The sequence below is a fragment of the Sus scrofa genome, chromosome 9 (assembly GCF_054392235.1).
Source record: "Sus scrofa isolate SSC_HxYL_T2T_F1_AM1 chromosome 9, Sscrofa_HxYL_maternal_Yorkshire_Landrace_v2.0, whole genome shotgun sequence".
Taxonomy (NCBI): Eukaryota; Metazoa; Chordata; class Mammalia; order Artiodactyla; family Suidae; genus Sus; species Sus scrofa.
The window spans coordinates 52,546,020-52,558,073 of NC_139391.1; the positions used below are offsets into that span (position 1 = coordinate 52,546,020).

The 12,054-nt window shown below is 45.4% G+C and overlaps 1 protein-coding gene across 10 annotated transcripts in view; it reads left to right on the forward strand.

Moving 5' to 3' along the window:
• The window catches only part of PKNOX2 (PBX/knotted 1 homeobox 2), a 305,801-nt gene that overhangs the window by 33,684 nt on the left and 260,063 nt on the right, over positions 1-12,054 (forward strand). The gene's annotated exons all lie outside the window — the stretch shown is intronic.

A 12,054-nucleotide genomic window follows, 5' to 3' on the forward strand; every position in this document is an offset into this window, starting at 1 on the left:
TCCTTAACCCACTGATCAAGGCCAGGGATTGAACCCGCAACCTCATGGTTCCTAGTTGGATTTGTTATCCTCTGTGCCATGACAGGAACTCCTTCTTTTATCCTTTTGAACTGCTCTTTTTGAACTTTTGCTCCTTGCAAAATCTCCATGAACTTAGATCTCTTTTTTTCCTGTTTACTTGCTCCTTTTTTTTTTTCATGTTTGAGGCTTTCTTTAAATAACTGATGATTCTCAACCATTTATTCGTATTTAAGAAAGAGGTATTAAAAGTTGATTTTGAAAGCTTGTTATGGAAACTTGTTTGGAAGCCAGAATTTATTGACCGATGGGCTTCGAGTAGGATGAATCTTTTATTTTTTTGAGGAACTTTGGTTGTCAGTTACTGGAGTTCTCTCTGGGGCTGTTCAGTTCTTCAAAGAAGAATCTTCCAACCTTCTGGTTGGTGGTGTGGGAGAGTTGCTAGCAAGTCCAGAGAAAGGACTAAAGGTCACCTCTCCTTCACACTCTTCACCTTCCACCATACTTGGTGTTCTCAAGTCTAATATTGCCCTTATTTAGTTTCTCCAAAGGAAAAAAACCTCTCGGGAGTTCCCTTGTGGCTCAACAGGTTAAGGATCTGACATTGTCGCTGCTGTGGCTCTGGTCGCTGCTGTGATGGAGGTCTGATCCCTGGCCTGGGAACTTCCCCGTGCCATGGGTGTGACAATAAAAGAAAAAGGAGAAAACTTCTCACTTCCAGGAGGATAAAGGATATGGCTGACTGGCCATGTGGGGAGGGTGGGGACCCCTTCTATAAACAGACTTGCCCCCTGTTTCCCTGTCCAGCCAAGCATCTAACCCTGGTACACAGTGCTTGGTGCCTCCAAGGGCTGAAGCCTTCAGGGCTTTGCACAGTGGATCAGCCCTCCCCTCAGATCCTTCCTCAGCTTGTGATTTCTCTTTATGTCCAGCCAGTTACCACTCTTCCCCTTTATTCTGTTAAAAAAAAATAATAATAATGATGAAACTCTCCAGTCTACAGTTTTCTCCTCTCCCATTCTAATTTCTTTGTGATAATCCACAGTCTTCCTAGGGTGATGCCACTAAAGCTGGAAAAGGTGCATGGGTGACCCGGTGTAGTGTCTCTTTGTGTTTCACAGCTCCTCAGCACCCCTTCTTGGCTCCTCTTCTGCATGTTGAACGCCCTTAAATATTGGTGTTCCCCAGGCTTCTTGCCGTCCCTGTAGCATAAGCTGAAGACTAGGGGCAGGTGCAAGGTCTGCTCTGTGGCTCCTCTGAGCTCACAGCCTGATTTTGGTTCCTGAACTGGAGGAGAAAGCAGAGAAGACGGAGGAGCCAGGCCTGGCCTCTACCAACTGCTGAAGGCCCCTGGGCCGCACCTTCTTTGGTCCTACCTGGGTGTTTTCTCACCTTAAAATGGTTTTTTGAGACCTCAAACAGGAGGGGCTCCCAGACTGGCTCAATTATACCAGCCTCATGGGAGGGCAGGGATGTAGGAAGCACCCCCCCCTTACCCTCCAGCTCTGCCACTTGTTTCAAAATGAGTCAGGCACCCCCCAAGATGTTAGAATTCTACTTGTGAGCAAAGCAGACTGTATCCTACATGGATTTTATAATCTGGTCCCAGGAAATAGAACAACAATAACAACAAAACAAAAACCCTCCACTCCATAGTACCGAAGCCCCGTGTGTCACTGCTGGGCCCCTGTCTCAGGCTGGAAATGGGAGCAGTAGGGGAGCTCATGGGTGAAGCAGGGGCTTCTGAGCAGGTGGCCAGTACACACAATGCTGTTTCATGTTTCCTTGTTATCGGCACATTGGCTTTCCTTCCCTTGTCATTTTGTCAAATTCCATCTGTTCCTTAAAACTTTTCGGTAAGCTCTTCCTCTGCAAAGTCCTCCCTGACCCACCCACCCAGCGTTAATCCCCCCATTCACCCCTCTCTCCTTTGTATAATCAACAGCATCCTGAATAAAGCACTGCTTCAGGGCTAAGGCCACCCTGCTAAGGACCCTGAGCAGGGTGTGGGCTCATGCTCATTTGGTTTGCGTCTCAGCTCTCCATGCGCTGCTTTGGTTTTGGGCAAATGCATTAACCTCTCTGAGCCTCAGTCTCCTTGTCTGTAAAATGCGGTAGCAAAGTCTACCATAAGGCATTCTGGAGATGAAATGACTGTAGTGCATAATGGGAGCATATAACTGGCACTCAGATACCCATTCCCTCTCCTTTCTACTTTAAAGGAGCTTCCAGTCTAACAAGGGAGAAAGACAAGCAAATCAATAAATATAGCAATTTGTCACAGGTGCTGTGATAAAGGATAATGAAGTACATGCCCTTGATTTATGAGTCTGTCTCCCATCTCTCCACTTGACTGTGAGCTCCTTGAGGGCAGGGTTTGCCCAGCACTGAGCAGTGCTTGGCCCTTAGGGCTCCTCAAGTAAACGTTTGAGTGAGTGAAATGGGACTGATGCTTGATCACAGTTTGATGGTTAGAGCCATGCCCAGCATTGCCTTCCCCTGCCCTGCTGTTGCTGTCTCAGAGAAGGGGAAATTACAGGTTATCAATTTTTCCAAATACTATCAAAGTTTGGGACATGAGTATCCCCCCACCACTGGATGGTGGGAATAAGTGGACACAGAGATGAAGGCTGGCTCACCCAGTGTCCTTCCACGGGACTGGCCTCTCTCCACCTCCCTCTCTCTGTGCATCCAGACATGCAGACCTCCCTCCACCAGCTTATTCATCCTCTTCAAATGAGTCTGTCTCCCAAGAACCAAACATTTTCTCTCCCTGGCCCTGACTTGAAATGAAATGACTTAGCCCATAGACAGTTTTATGGTCCCGCGCCTTCCATTCCTCTTGTTGAGCCACCGTGCTGGTGAGGGCCCAGCCCAGGCGCTGATTTATACAGCTCTCCCAGGCCCTGGTGGATTCGGAGTCTGGAACAATAAGACAGGGCTATCCATCACCCTCTGCTCAGATCTCCCTGGACTCATTGGGAAGGAAGGGGGGGTGGGTGGTAGAGAAGACAGCCTCAGGGGTTCTTCCCAGAGAGCATTTTTCACATTGATCGAAGGTGCAGGGCGGGGGTAGGGTGGGGGGAGTGGGGGCTTTTTATCTCACCCCAAGCCTAGCCTGTGACAGTGGGGATAGAGTGGAACAGGACAGGGGTAAGAGCACATGTTGGGGAGGGAATTAGCTCTTGGAAGGCTGGTGGTGACTACCAGTGCCACCCCTACTTGTTCTAACTCAGAATGAGCAGCCCCGGGTCCAGCTCTGTGGGCTTAGCTTATCCATCTATCTGTGCCCTCCTATAGCACAGTGCCTGACTCATAGTAGGCATGCAGCAAAGATATGCATTTGCTGACTTAGCCTCCCTTTCCTCCTTACTCCCCTGTACCTGACCTCAGGGTAAGGACCATTCTGAGAAGTGCTTGCACACACATGTGTGCTGCCTCTGTGTGTCCTACATGTTCATCCGTGATGAGTGTGTTGTGTGTGTGCATGTGTGCTGCGACACGTCCACACAAGTCCATGCATGAGTAAGAAATTTCTGAGAGTCAGGGGTCTTAAATTCTAGAATGGATGACCCCAGGGAAACTGTGGCTTTGGCTTCTGTGACAATTTTAATTACCTAAGGCTATTGCTGGAAGGGGTGCCGCTGTGCCAGGAGGGAAAATAATGGGTGGGGTAACTTCTAAATGGCCTTCTCTACTTTCTGACCCCTGGTCCGCCAACACAGACAGGGGGCTATTGTGTGGTTATCCTCTGTAAACCACTTGAAAATGTTATTGCTCCCAGGAACCCCATCCTCTGGACTTGGGGATCACTAACTACGAAATAAATAGCGACTGGAGAAGTGGCAGCTACTGCCACTGTGCAAGCAGAGGGAAGGCTTCAGTGCGATGTGATGTGAGTGCCACTTCCCGCTGTGGGCAAGACCCTGGGGAGAGCATTTGGTTGTCAGGAAATTAGAGGCTTTGTTCAAAGCCAGGAAAAGAAAGTCAACGCCCAAATCTAGGAGCTGAAGAAAAGAGAATTCAAGAGCCGTGAGGCAGTTGTGGCTTTGTTGGGTCTTTTTTTTTTTAGTGCTGCTGAAGCAATAACATGTAACGAACGGCCTGAGTGTCGCTGCCTCCCAGGGCCCGGGAAGTTGGCTGACCTGAGGAGAAGCCAAGAGTGGCTAATGAGTCATTAAGAGTCTTTATCAAATTAGGATTATAATCTATCTCAACATGCAGAGGAAAATGTTTCAAATTATCTACTTTCCTAATTGCAACTCAAAGATTTGGCAGGAAATTATCATGAGAGATAATGTCTGGAAATGTACGGATTGTGCTGATGTGTGTCTAAGCTTCCGTAACTGTAATAGCTGGAGACCTCACCCACATGTACACGTGCATATGCTCACACTTATCCTTGTATGCTACAAACACCCGTGCTATGCATGCTGATTCAGGATGCTACCCAGACAGACAGACACACACACACATAGTTATGTCTGTGCAGAGTACATCAAGCCATCAGCATTTATTTGGCAATTTGAATAGGCTGATGTTGCTACCAAATGCTGAGAGATTGGGAAGGACAAGGTAAGATCTAAAAGAAACACTTGTTGTTTTTAAAAAAGTTCAAAATCTGCTTGGGGAACAAATGCATAAATATTTGAAAATTAAGAACCTGTACAAAGCAGCATTCCAGTGCATACTGCTGTAATGGAAATGTGAGCACACAGATTCAGAAGGATCCAGGTCATGGGTGTCTGCTTAGAGCAGAGTTTCTGGAGAGGATGAGTTTTGACGTGAGTGTGGCCTTTCCCATGGCACATTGTGATAGCAACCAGCGGGGAGGAAAGCAGAAGAGCCATACTGAGTTTATCAAGAGGACCTGCAGCCAAGCAGTGACACAGTCTGTTTGCAAAATCTCTGGAGAAGAGTTGGGCGGGATGACAAACCATGGTGTGGTTAGAGAATCCAGGCTGACTGTACTTGCCCTGTTAAGTCAGGAGAGATCTGAAGCTCATCCCTTCCTCGTCCCTCCTACCCAGCCTCACTTTCTCTGCATGTAGAACAGGAGAAGGATCTGGAGATAGGCTTTTCCACATCTCTCTTGGCCCCTGAACACCTGTAAGATCCCTGTGAATTCAGGGAGGGTGATTTATTCACCTTTATAGCCCACGGGCTTAGCATGCACCTAGTCAGCCTAGATGTTGAGTGGAAACCAGTAAGCTGGTATGGTTCTTAGAGACTGTCAGTGCATGCGTGCTGAAGGAGGGAACCAGTGGGCGAGTGAGTGAATGAGGGGATGAACATTCATGCTTTTGAAGAAGCAATGTAGTTTTGGAGTGTGGGTTCTGGAGGAAGCCTGCCTGAGTCCATCCCCTTTACCTAAGCTTTGCAGGCATGCACTGGGGATCTGCTGAGAGCACTTAGCATGGAGTCTGACACTGAGCAAAAATCCCTGCATATTGACTATTATTATTATTGGTGTTGCTTGGTTTTGTTCTTCTCTGCTAAGCAAACCATGTTCCCTGTGCAGGATAAATTGGGTATCTTGCTCTCTCCTTAAACCACTCTCTTCACCCTCCCCTGACAACGTGATAAGACACGACCAGCTTCTGCAGAGGCTGTGGCCTTCCCCTCTTCCCAGAGTTGTTGCTAGGTTCTCTAAGCCCTGTAGTCAGGCTGCTGTAGGTCCCAGTCACCAGAATGAAGTTGGGAGTCCAGCCATGCAGAATTCTCAGCTCAGGAGGGCTTAGGGGTTGACTGCAGCTTCAAAGGCAACAAATGTGGATAGGGTTCATCCCTGGAGATAGGGAGGAGATGGTCCACTGGATGAGCAAAAAGATGCAGGGCAGTGCCGTGAGAGGTGGTGGTGATGAGAGTGGTAGGGATGGGGATAGAGCCAAGGGAGAGGATGGTGATAGCAGGGGTGACAGTTGTGCTGTTGAGGAGGTGGTTGAAAGGGAGAGGGGAGACAAGAGGTTAAGGACTTAGTCCTCCAGCACAGTAGGAGAAGTGGTCTCTGTTTTGGAGAGAATTGATGTTTTAAAACTCCATGTAACCCTAGGGGCAGAGGAGGGGAGATCTTAGCAACCCCTGCAGTCTGAGGGAGGAGGCACTGAAAGTCCTGCTGGCCTCCCCTCCCCCCACCCCCATCACCACTCAGCTTGGTCCTGGGCGGTGTGGGGAGGAAGCAAAGTAGATTGAAGTGCCGGGAGCCAGCGTGATACTTAATCAATGATAAAGATTTCAGCATCCAAACATAGTTTATACCAGGACAAAACCGAAGCCCAGAAAAGAGGCATCAATAAAAATAGAATGCAAATCACATAATGATTTATAATTTTCTAGTAGCCACATTAAAAAGGTAAAAGAAACAGATGAAAATATTTAATAACCTATTTTGTTTAATTCAATGTAGGCCAAAATATTATCCTCTCAATATCTCATACATATAGAATGGTTATTAATAAATATTTTACATTTTTTTGTATACTGTCTTCTAAATCTATAATGGGTATTCCTCTTACAGCACATCTCAGTTTGTATGGCTGCATTTCAAGTGCTCAGTAGCTTCTGGTGGCTGGTAGCAGCCGTGTGGGACAGCATGACTTCGTAGCTTCCTTTCTCAAATTTTTGTGACCAAACTCTTGGGATGCCATTTCCCAAAAGTGGCTCTTTTTGGAAATTGTCATAGCATCTTACAATCTAAATATCCTCTTTCACGAGTCCTCTTCCTCAGTTCTTTCAAACTGGCTGTGATCCTGCCCACTCTTTGCTAGAACCTCTAAAGAATTGCAGAATCACTCCAAACTCTCCTCTTTCCATTCCTGCTTCCTACAGATGCTTTCATCTGGAGCTAAAGCCAGGCAGCTCCCTTGAGAGTGTGTGTGTGTGTGTGTGTGTGTGTGTGTGTGTGTGTGTGTGTGTGTTGGGGGTGGGGGTTGGTGGAAGTAGGCATGGGGGAGAGGGAGATAACACTTGAAGAAACTTCCCATATGTACATCAGTACCATAAGAAAGACAAGTTTTCCGAAAGGCTTTGGGGACAATATCACTCCTATATTAGAGAAGCCGGTTAGAGACATGACCCAATTAGCTGCCTATCTGTGCCCAGAGGACAGGTTGCAGCTCCTGTGCTTCAGAGGGTGGGAGTGGAATGGAATGGAATACCCAGGGAGGCTTTCTCAGGGTAAAACAAAAAGAAAAAAGAATCAGAGATGTACAAGGGGCCTAGACATCCCCACTTCCAGCCCAGAGCGCAGTCCTGGAGCCCTACCTTTCAGAAGATTTATGGTGTCTGAATTTTCACTGCTCTGGTCCCCAGTCTCCAAGGGATCTGCCCTCATGCATTTAATCAGGAATAGAATCTTCCTCACTTGGCCCTGGCTGCCCAGAGCGCCACAGTCCCGCCTGGTTCCGGTCAGGAAGGGGCCTTAGGTAAAGAGTGAGCACCCCTCCTCCTTTCCTCGCTCCCACTATCTGTGTTTACAGCCCTCCTAGTAAATGCTATCTGCCATCCTCAGGCCAATTAAATAAGCTCTGTAATAAAGGCGCTTGCGAGTGCAGTGGAAACCCTGGGTAAAGGCCATTAAATCTAATGGCTCCGTTTATTAGAGGGTCTCCCATGTGCCAGGGACTGTGCTGAGCTCTTTTTGCCTTCATTATTTCATCAAATCCCTGGGGGCTCATGAGTTGGATACTATTGTCATCCTCATTTCACAAAGGCGGACGCATAGACTTGGAGAGCAAAAGGGACTTCCCTGACAGGGTGGAGATTGGAGCCAGGTCCTTGTGATTCCAAAGCTGGTGCTTTCTGCCTGGGGAGCCAACGAGGTTTTGAAAAGAGGTGATATTTCAGTTAGGTCTCCGCAAATCGGATTTTGGAAGGCAGAGAAAGAGGGAACGAAAAGTCAAGGCTGAAAGAACAGCGTGATGGAGGGGGATGTTCTGGCATCCATGAGTGCTGGGGGTGGCTGGATGGAAGGGCCCAAACCTCTCCATTGCAGTGGTTAAAAAAAAGATTAAACTTTATTTTTTAGAGCAGTTTTGGGTTCATAGCAAAATTGAACAGAAAGCATGGAGACTTCCCCTATACTCCCTGCTCCCCTGACATGTACAGCCTCCCGCATGATCAACGTCCCCCATCAGAGTGGAACATTTGTTAGAACTGATGAACCTACACTGACATATCATCACCCAGAGGCCATCATTTGCACTAGGGTTCACTCCTGGTGTTGTATGTTCTGTAAGTTTGGATAAATGTATAATGACATACAGTCATCATAGTATCACACAGAGTATTTCACTGCACTAAAAATCCCCTGTGCTCTGCCTATTCATATCCCTTCCCACCCTCTAAGCCCTACCAACCACTGATCCTCCTACTGTCTCCACACTTTTGCCTAAATTTTCAGAAAAATCACATGGTTGAAATCATTTATATGTAGCCATTTCAGGGAGGCTTCTTTCATTTAGCAGTATACATTTAAGGTTCCTGCATGTCTTCTCCTGGCTTGATTGCTTATTTCTTTTTAATGCTGAATATACGCCACTGTCTGGATGTACAGCAGTTTAATTATCTATTTATCTACTGAAGGACATCTTGGTTGCTTCCAAGATTTGGCAATTATGATAAAGCTGCTGTAAACACCTGTGTGCAGGTTTTTGTATGGTCATAAGCTTTCAGTTCATTTGGGTAGACATCAAGGAGTGCACCTGGCTGAGTCACATGGCAAGAGTGTGTGTAGTTTTGTAAGAAGTTATCAAACTATCTTCCAAAGCGGCTATACCATTTTGCATTCCCACCAGCAAGATGAGAGTTCCTGTTGCTCCACATCCTCCCCATAATTTGCTATCGTCAGTGTTTTGGATTTTGGCCATTCTGATAGGTATGTAGTGGTATCTCGTCATTGTTTTAATTTGCATTTCCCTAAATGCATACGATGTTGAACATCTTTTCATATGCTTACTTGCTAGCTGTATATCTTTTTTAGTGAGGTGTCTGTTAAGATCTTTTGCGATTTTCTAATTGGGTTGTTCGCTTTCTTAATGTTGAATTTTAGGAGTTTTTAAAAATACATTTTGGATAACAGATGTGTCTTTGCAAATATTTTCTCTCAGTCTGTGGCTTGTCTTATTCTCTTCATTAAGCAGTTTTAAAAATACAGATTCCCAGGCCCTTCTCCAGACCTACTTTCTCCAGGAAAGGAACTAGAAACCCTGAACAGAAAGAAGGAGTTCCCCAGGGGATTGTCTTGCAGGAAGCCCATGGGCAGCACTTGGAACCACTGAAGGTAGAGTTGGGAGATGCAGGCAGGTTTACAGATAAGCCTGAAAGGCAGACAGGGCCGGACAAGAAGGAGGCACTTGAATGCCATGCTAAGGAATGAGGCATTCAAGGCCTTCCTTTTTATTATAAGACCTAATAAATATTTTAGGCTAACTTTTACAGGCAATGGAAAGTGACTGAGGATTTTGAGGGGAAGCCAAGGTGTGAACCAAGCTTTGTTTAAGAAGAACATTCTGGTGATTTTGTATAGGAAGTACTGGTAATGTTGCAGGCTTTAGACCAGTTAAAAAAATCATCAGTTACTCCAGGTGACTGGTGGTAAGTCTCTCAACTGGACTTGGGCAATTATGGAGAACTAAATTCCATTCCATTCAATTCAACATGTATTTCTTTAATATGTTTTCTGGAGTGATCACTGTACCAGGTTCTAAGGATTCTGGGATGAAATAAGATATTTTCCCCATCCTCCAGGAGCTCAAAATCTCTCAAGATTCATCAAAAATAATTTGATTGTGGAGAATAAAGGAAGCAAGCACATGGACAGTGTTATGGACTGAATTGTGTCTCTGCTAAACGCACATGTCAAAGCTCTAACTTACACTGTGATGATATTTCAAGATGAGCTTTAAGGAGGTAATTTGAAGTTAAATGAGGTGGGGCCCTACTCCAATATGATTTGTGCCCTTATAAGAAGAGGAAGAGATACCAGAAATTGTTCTCTTTCTCTGGTGCACACAAAGGAAAGGCCATGTAAGAATATAGCAAGAAAGTGTCATCTGCAAGCCAGGAAAAGAGGTCTCACCAGGAACTAATCCTTTTTGGCATCTTGAGAGACTTCCAGCTTCCAGAACTGTCAAAAAAATGAATGTCTGTTGTTTAAGCCACCAAGTCTGTGGCCTGAGTAGACTAATACAAACAAGGCTTATTATTTTTTTTTTTCCCATAGGGTGATATAGATAGGATTCAGTTAGGCCACTGATTATATATCTAGGGCTCAGAGGGGACAATCTGGACTGCTGTTAGCTGCTTATACTAAAGACAAATCAAGTGCAGATAGAGTGAGAACAGAGCCCAGAACCAAGCATTACAAACTCCAAAATTTAAGAGTGGTTACTAGTATTGTAGGAATTCCTTTTGGTTATAATGTTGTGCTGGTGACTTATATAACATGTATGCCCTTCTCCATCCTCTTTTTCATCCTCAGAAGGATGATGGGCCAGAGATTGTGGAGCATCTGAAGTGAATTTTAGGGACTTAGTTTCCACGCTATCCCTTCTCCACTCATCGGCAGAACCAACATTTAAATATGGAACTCATGGAATTTGACATATTGTTGATTGACTTGCTTATTAATTATTTACTATTTTTATTATTTTATTATGATGTGTATCATCTGTTGGATTCTTGTATTATTATTATTTAATGTTTTATATATTGGTGCTTTGTCTTCTTCAACAAGAATGAAAGCTCCTCGAGGAGAGGAGCTGTTACTTGAACTTCTTTGCTTCTGTTCTTTATCATTACTTCTAGCTTCCAGGGGGTGCAGGACAAATATTTGCTTTGAATGATTTTAAGAATGGTTACATTTAGATAATCATTTTTTTAAGCTGTTGCAAATTACAAAAATAGTCAAAGCAAGATATATTTATTTAAAATTACAATGTGCATTTTAAAGCCTCCAGAGGGTATTAGTAGAAATCACAGTACTTTAAAAGACTCCCAAAGTTAATAGCTCATGGCAGTGGATTTCCTGTACCAAGAGATGGGCACCGAACTAGATTTCAGAAAATGAGGGGTGTGACAAGTGTGAATCAGTGATGCATGGCTGTTGCCTGCAGTACTATTTATGGCTCACTGACATCTCTCTGATGGGGTTAAGTATTTACATTCAGTCTTATTCTCTCCTCTGACTCTGCAAGCAACAGCAACTCACTAGGAGCCCTGGGAAAGAGAGAAAACCCTCCCTCCAGGGGTCCTGGGCAGGGGCAAATGGATACCCCCCCCTCCAATCTGAAGAGGGCTTCCCTCTGAGAGTTTGTGGCAGCCTGACCTCCAGCCTCTGGGTTGGAGAATCTGGCTGCGTCTGTACTACATAAAAAGGGCAAGTGCATTCATTATTGTTATATTATTATACAATATATAATATATAATAGTGATTATGCTGTCAGGAGCCAGAGTTTCTGACCACAGATCAGAGGCTGGGGTGACATAAATACACCTAGTGAAGTCTTTGGAAGTTCTTTGTGAAGGTGAGAGGATTCAGCTCCCTCTGTGATGTCAGCTACAGTGATGTTTCTTCTGCAAGCAACTTTGGAGGTTGAATTTGGGGGCATTAGCAGCTGGACTAACAGTATTTGCCGTATCTGAGATGTGATGCAAAAAAGGTATCTGACAGAGGCCTGGAAAGAGCGAGGGAGCAGATTTCAACTTCTTGGGTGAGATTCTTTATGGAAAGCCTGGCCTGCTTGGGTTTCACTTTCTGCCTTCCTTGCTTACATCAGTGTCTTTGTCTGGGCTTATCCAGGCCCCCTGCCTGGTCTGGGGTCAGAGGATCAATCGCTGCCTGACTGTGGCTGAAATGGTGCTCTATGGGGAGCAAGGAGCAAATTTCCTGGGGGAAGAATGGGTTCTCTTGTCCCTTTATGCAGAGGGCTCTGTGCTAAGTTGTGGAAGCAAGCAAACCCGCATCTGGGGTGGCTGAGTAACTCCACCTGGCACTTAGTGGGACTGTAATCTTTGTAGAATGAAAGAAGGCACATG